A 7,323-nucleotide genomic window follows, 5' to 3' on the forward strand; every position below is an offset into this window, starting at 1 on the left:
GAGCTGGAGTGAGTGTGAGAGTGAGCGGGAGAGCTTGAGTGACAGTGGGAGTGAGCGGGAGGGCTGGAGTGTGTGTGGGAGTGAGCGGGAGAGCTGGAGTGAGTGCGGGAGTGAGCGGGAGAGCTGGAGTGAGTGTGGGAGTGAGCGGGAGAGCTGGAGTGAGTGCGGGAGTAGGCGGGAGATCTGGAGTGAGTATGGGAGTGAGCGGGAGAGCTGGAGTGGGTGCGGGAGTGAGCGGGAGAGCTGGAATGAGTGTGGGAGTGAGCGGCAGAGCTGGAGTGAGTGCGTGAGTGAGCGGGAGAGCTGGAGTGAGTGTGGGAGTGAGCGGGAGAGCTGGAGTGAGTGTGGGAGTGAGCGGAAGAGCTGGAGTGAGTGCGGGAGTGAGCGGGAGAGCTGAAGTGAGTGTGGGAGTGAGCAGGAGAGCTGGAGTGAGTGAGGGAGTGAGCTGGAGTGTTGGAGTGAGTGTGGGATTGAGCGGGAGAGTTGGAGTGAGTGCGGGAGTGAGCGGGAGAGCTGGAGTGAATGTGGGAGTGAGCAGGAGATCTGGAGTGAGTGCGGGAGTGAGCTGGAGAGCTGAAGTGAGTGTGGGAGTGAGCGGGATAGCTGGAGTGAGTGTGGGAGTGAGCGGGAGTGCTGGAGTGAGTGTGGGAGTGAGCGGGATAGCTGGAGTGAGTGTGGGAGTGGGCGGGAGGGCTGGAGTGAGTGTGGGAGTGAGCGGGAGAGCTGGAGTGAGTGCAGGAGTGAGTGGGAGAGCTGGAGTCAGTGTGGGAGTGGCGGGAGAGCTTGAGTGAGTGTGGGAGTGAGTGGGAGAGCTGGAGCGTGTGTGGGATGAATGGGAGAGCTGGAGTGAGTGTGGGAGTGGGCGGGAGAGCTGGAGTGAGTGTGGGAGTGAGCGGGAGAGCTGGAGTGAGTGTGGGAGTGGGCGGGAGAGCTGGAGTGAGTGTGGGAGTGAGCGGGAGAGCTGGAGTGAGTGTGGGAGTGAACGAGAGAGCTGGAGTGAGTGTGGGAGTGAGCGGGAGAGCTGGAGTGAGTGTCGGAGTGAGCGGGAGAGCTGGAGTGAGTGTGGGAGTGAGCGGGAGAGCTGGAGTGAGTGAGGGAGTGAGCGGGAGAGCTGGAGTGAGTGTGGGAGTGGGTGGGAGAGCTGGAGTGTGTGCGGGAGTGAGCGGGAGAGCTGGAGTGAGTGTGGGAGTGGGCGGGAGAGCTGGAGTGCGTGTGGGAGTGAGCGGGAGAGCTGGAGTGAGTGTGGAAGTGAGCGGGAGAGCTGGAGTGAGTGTGGGAGTGAGCGGGAGAGCTGGAGTGAGTGTGGGAGTGAGCGGGAAAGCTGGAGTGAGTGTGGGCGTGAGCGGGAGAGCTGGAGTGAGTATGGGAGTGAGCGGGAGAGCTGGAGTGAGTGTGGGAGTGTGCGGGGGAGCTGGAGTGAGTGTGGGAGTGAGCAGGAGAGATGGAGTGAGTGCGGGAGAGAGCGGGAGAGCTGGAGTGCGTGTGGGAGTGAGCGGGAGAGCTAGAGTGAGTGGGGGAGTGAGCGGGAGAGCTGGAGTGACTGTGGGAGTGAGTGGGAGAGCTGGAGTGTGTGTGGGAGTGAGCGTGAGAGCTGGAGTGAGTTGGGGAGTGAGCGGGAGAGCTGGAGTGAGTGTGGGAGTGAGTGGGAGAGCTGGAGTGATTGCTGGAGTGAGTGGGAGAGCTGGAGTAATTGTGGGAGTGAGTGGGAGGGCTGGAGTGAGTGTGGGAGTGAGCGGGAGAGCGGGAGTGAGTGTGGGAGTGAGCGGGCGAGTCGGGGGGGCGAGCAGGAGTGCATGTGAGGGTGCTGGAGAGTGCGGGAGAGTGCAAAAGTGATGATGATCAGCCATGATCTTATTGAATTGGTGAACAGGCTCGAGGGGCCGTCTGCCCTACTCCTCTTCCGAATTCTTATGTTCTTATGAGTGAGCTGGAGTGGGCTGGAGAGTGCTGGGTGAGCTGGAGTGAGCGGGAGTCAGGCGGTCCCATTTACAGCACTATTCTCACTCGATATTTGCATTCAGGAAATGACCTTCTGTCCTTCAAACGCTGCACTAACTGACTCGAAACTAACGCTTTGTACAACACATAAAATCAATAGGAAAATCCTGACCTTGAGCTATTTTAAACGAGGTGCAGAGCGTGTGGGTTTAGTTCTCTGCATGGCAAACAGACCTACCACAATCACACACCACCCACAGTCCAACTCCGCTAACAGTCGTTTCCACACCCTGACCTTCCCCAGCCCACCAGCTTTAAAATCCATTCTAGGTACGCCCCTCAACTGTACACCCCATCCCAACCCTCACCTGTATACCTGCAGCCCAGACCTCACATTTACACCCACAGCCCACCCCTAATCTCTACACCCCCAGCCCAACCTTCACCTGTACACCCCAGCCCACCCCTCACCTGTACACCCGCAGCCCACCCCTCACCTGTACACTCCCAGCCCAACCCTCACCTATACACCACAGCCCACCCCTCACCTGTACACCCCCAGCCCAACCTTCGCCTGTACACACCAGCCCAACACCCACCAGCACACCCCAGACCACCCCTCACCTGTACACCCCAGCCCTACCCTCACCTGTTAACCCCCAGCCCAACCCTCACCTGTATACCCACAGCCCACCACTCACCTGTATACCCCCAGCCCAACACTCACCTGTACACCCCAGCCCACCCCTCACCTGTATACCCCAGCCCAGCCCTCACATGTACACCCCAGCCCAACCCTCACCTGCAAAGCCCAGCCCAGGCCTCACCTGTATACCCCAGCCCAACCCTCACCTGTACATCCCTAGCCCACCCCTCACCTGTACACCCAGAGACCAACCCTCACCTGTACACACCAGCCCAACCCTGACCTGTACACCCCAGCCCACCCTTCACCTGTACACCCCAGCCCAACCCTCACCTGTACACCCCCAGCCCACTCCTCACCTGTACATCCCAGCTGAACCCTCACCTATCCACCCTCAGCCCAGCACTCACCTGTATACCCCAGCCCACCCCTCACCTGTACACCACAGCCCAAACCTCAACTGTATACCCCAGCCCACCCTTCACCTGTACACCTCAGCCCAACCCTCACCTGTACACCCCAGCCCAGGACTCACCTGTATATCCCAGCCCAACCGTCACCTGTACACTTCAGCCCAACCCTCACCTGTACACCCCAGCCCACCCCTCACCTGTACACCCCAGCCCAACACTCACCTGTACACCCCAGCCCAACCCTCACATGTACACCCCAGCCCAACCCTCACCTGTACACCCCAGCCCATCCCTCACCAGAACACCCAAGCCCAGCACTCTCCTGTACACCCCAGCCCACCACTCAACTGTAAACCCGCAGCCCAACCCTCACCTGTACAGCCCCGCCCAGCCCTCACCTGTACACCCCCAGCCCAACCCCCACCAGTACACCCCCAGACCAACCCTCACCTGTAAACCCCATCCCACCCCTCACCTGTACACCCCAGCCCACCACTGACCTGTACACCCGCAGCCCAACCCTCACCTGTACCCCCCAGCCCGCTCCTCACCAGTACACCCCAGCCCGCCCCTCACCTGTACACCACAGCCCAACCCTCACCTGTACACCCCAGCCCACCCCTCACCTGTACACCCCAGCCCAACCCTCACTTATACACCCCAGCCCAACCCACACCTGTACACCCCAACCCAACCCTCACCTGTAAACCCCAGGCCATCCCTCACCTGTACACCCCAGCCCACCACTCACCTGTACACCCAAAGCCCAACCCTCACCTGTACACCCCAGCCCGCCCCTCACCTGTACACCCCAGCCCACCCTCACCTGTACACCCCAGCCCAACCCTCACCTTCACACACCAGCCCAACGCTCACCTGTACACCCCAGCCCAATACTCACCTGTATAGCCCAGCCCAACACTCACCTGTACACCCCAGCCCAACCCTCACCTGTACACCCCAGCCCACCCCTCACCTGTAAACCCCAGCCCACCCATCACCTGTACACCCCAGCCCAACACTCACCTGTACACCCCAGCCCACCCCTCACCTGTACACCCCCAGCCCACCCCTCACCTGTATACCCCAGCCCACCACTCACCTGTACACCCCCAGCCCACCCTTCACCTGTACACACCCAGCCCACCCCTCACCTGTACACCCGCAGACCACCCCTCACCAGTACACCCCAGTCCACCCCTCACCTGTATACCCCAGCCCACCCCTCACCTCTACACCCCAGCCCACCCCTCACCTGTACACCACAGCCCAACCCTCTCCTGTACACCCCAGCCCAACACTCACCTCTACACCCCAGCCCACCCCTCACCTGTACACCCCAGCCCACCCCTCACCTGTACACCCCAGCCCACCACTCACCTATACACCGCAGCCCAACCCTCACCTGTACACCCCAGCCCACCCCTCACCTGTACACCCCAGCACACCCCTCACCTGTATACTCCAGCCCAACACTCACCTGTACACCCCTAGCCCAAACACTCTAGCCATACCGCTGATCTCTACACCTCCAGCACCTCCCCTACCCCTTCTCCTCCAGTCCTTCCTCCAACACTCACCTACTGCCCAACTCCCTTAACATTCAGCTCAAGCCCCGATTGCTACACCTCCAGTCCTACCCCACCAATCACTCTCCAACCTCAAGCTACTCCCCCTACCCTATACCCCACCCACACACTCCTTCCTCCACTTCCACCACCGCGGCACCGAGACCTCAACTATCATTTCCCCACACTCAGGAGCTCCCCTGTAAACCCCTTCCCCTCTGTACCACGACCTCCCGCACCACCGTCAAAATCCTCGTTCGTCACCTCCCCGAATATCTCCCAATTCCGATTCTTGCTCCCTGACAGAACTGGTCAAAAGGGTGAGCAGATCTGATCAAATAAATCAAGAGTAAGAATTCCCACAGGTTGGTCTGTCGGTAACTAGAGGGTATCAATTTGAAATCATTACAGATTCCCTATTCACTTTCAAAAGGGAAGGTTAGAAATATATATAGAAGAAAGATTTAACAGGGTTTGAGGAAAGGAGCGGGGAGGGGGACTAACTGGATAGCACCGTTACACTGCAAGCACAGGTCCGATTGGCTGAATGGCCTCCTTCTCTGCTCCAATAGTTTCGGAATCTGCGGTCTCCTGGATTTTGCAGTAATATTATTTCTATTGATTGTTTAAACCGCTCACAAACGCACAATGAAAAGCAACACACTCCATGTTACTGGGGTACAGTCCCCGGGCACTCCCTGTTACTGGGGTACAGTCCCCGGCCACTCCCTGTTACTGGGGTACGGTCCCTGGGTACTCCCTGTTACTGGGGTACAGTCCCCGGGTACTCACTGTTATTGGGGTACAGTCCCCGGGCACTCCATGTTACTGGGGTACAGTACCTGGGCACTCCCTGTTACTGCGGTACAGTCCCTGGGCACTCCCTGTTACTGGGGTACAGTCCTGGGCACTCCCTGTTACTGGGGTACAGCCCTGGGCACACCCTGTTACTGGGGTACAGTCCCTGGGCTCTCCCTGTTACTGGGGTACAGTCCCTGGGCACTGCCTATTACTGGGGAATGGTCCCTGGGCACTCCCTGTTACTGGGGTACAGTCCCCGGGCACTCCCTGTTACTGGGGTACAGACCCTGGGCACTCCCTGTTACTGAGGTACGGTCCTGGGCACACCCTGTTATTGGAGTACAGTCCCTGGGCACTCCCTGTTACTGGGGTACAGTCCTGGGCGCTCCCTGTTACTGGGGTACAGTCCCTGGGCACTCTCTGTTACTGGAGTACAGTCCCTGGGCACTCCCTGTTACAGGAATACAGTACCTGGGCACTCCCTGTTACTGGGGTACAGTCCACGGGCAATCACTGTTACTGGGATACAGTCGCTGGGCACACCCTGTTACTGGGGTACAGTCCCCGGGCACTCCCTGTTACTGGGGTACAGTCCCTGGGCTCTCCCTGTTACTGGGTTACGGTGCCTGGGCACTCCCTGTTACTGGGGTACGGTCCCATGGCACTCCCTGTTAATGGGGTACGGTCCCAGGGCACTCTGTGTTACTGGGGTACAGTCCCTGGGCACTGCCTGTTACTGGGGTACAGTCCCTGGGCACTCCCTGTTCCTGGGGTAGGCTCCCTGGGCACTCCCTGTTACTGGGGTACAGTGCCCGGGCACTCCCTGTTACTGAGGAACAGTCCTGGGCACTCCATGTTACAGGTTACAGTCCCTGGGCGCACCCTGTTTCTGGGGAACGGTCTCTGGGCACTCCCTGTTACTGGGGTACATTTCCTGGGCACACCCTGTTACTGGGGTACAGTCCCTGGGCACAACCTGTTACTGGGGTACGGTGCCCAGGCACTCCCTGTTACTGGGGTACAGTCCCTGGGCACTCCCTGTTACTGGGGTACAGTTCCTGTGCACACTCTGTTACTGGGGTACAGTCCCTGGGCACTCCCTGTTACTGGGTTACGCTTCCTGGGCACTCCCTGTTACTGGGGTACAGTCCATTGCCTCTCCCTGTTACTGGGGTACAGTCCCTGGGCACTCCCTGTTACTGGGGTACAGTCACTGGGCACTCCCTGTTACTTGTGTACAGTCCCTGGGCACTCCCTGTTACTGGGGTACAGTCCCTGGGCACACTCTGTTGCTGGGGTACAGTCCCTGGGGACTCCCTGTTACTGGGGTACAGTCCCTGGGCACTCTCTGTTACAGGGTACAGTCCCTGGGCAGTCCCTGTTACTGGGGTACAGTCCCTGGGCACTCCCTGTTACTGTGTTACAGTCCCTGGGCACTCCCTGTTACTGGGGTACAGCCCCCTGGCACTCTCTGTTACTGGGTTACAGTCCCTGGGCACTCCCTGTTACTGGGGCACAGTCCCTGGGCAATCCCTGTTACAGGGGTACGGTCCCTGGGCACTCCCTGTTACAGGGGTACAGTCACTGGGCTCTCCCTGTTACTGGGGTACAGTCCCCGGTCACTCCCTGTTACTGGGGTACAGGCCCTCGGCACTCCCTGTTACTGGTGTACAGTCTCTGGGCACTTCTTGTTACTGGGATACAGTCCTGGGCATTCCCTGCTACTGGGGTACAGTCCCTGGGCATTCCTTGTTACTGGGGTACAGTCCCTGGGCACTCCCTGTTACTGGGGTACAGTCCCCTGGCACTGCCTGTTACTGGGGTACCGTCCCTGGGCACTCCCTGTTACTGCGGTACAGTTCCTGGGCACTCCCTGTTACTGGGGTACAGTCCCTGGGCACTCGTTGTTACTGGGGTACAGTGCCCGGGCACTCCCTGTTACTCGGGTACAGTCCCT

Source organism: Somniosus microcephalus, unplaced genomic scaffold, assembly GCF_052327205.1.
Source record: "Somniosus microcephalus isolate GS21.2 unplaced genomic scaffold, FLI_Smic_1.0 unresolved_chr8, whole genome shotgun sequence".
NCBI classification, from domain to species: domain Eukaryota; kingdom Metazoa; phylum Chordata; class Chondrichthyes; order Squaliformes; family Somniosidae; genus Somniosus; species Somniosus microcephalus.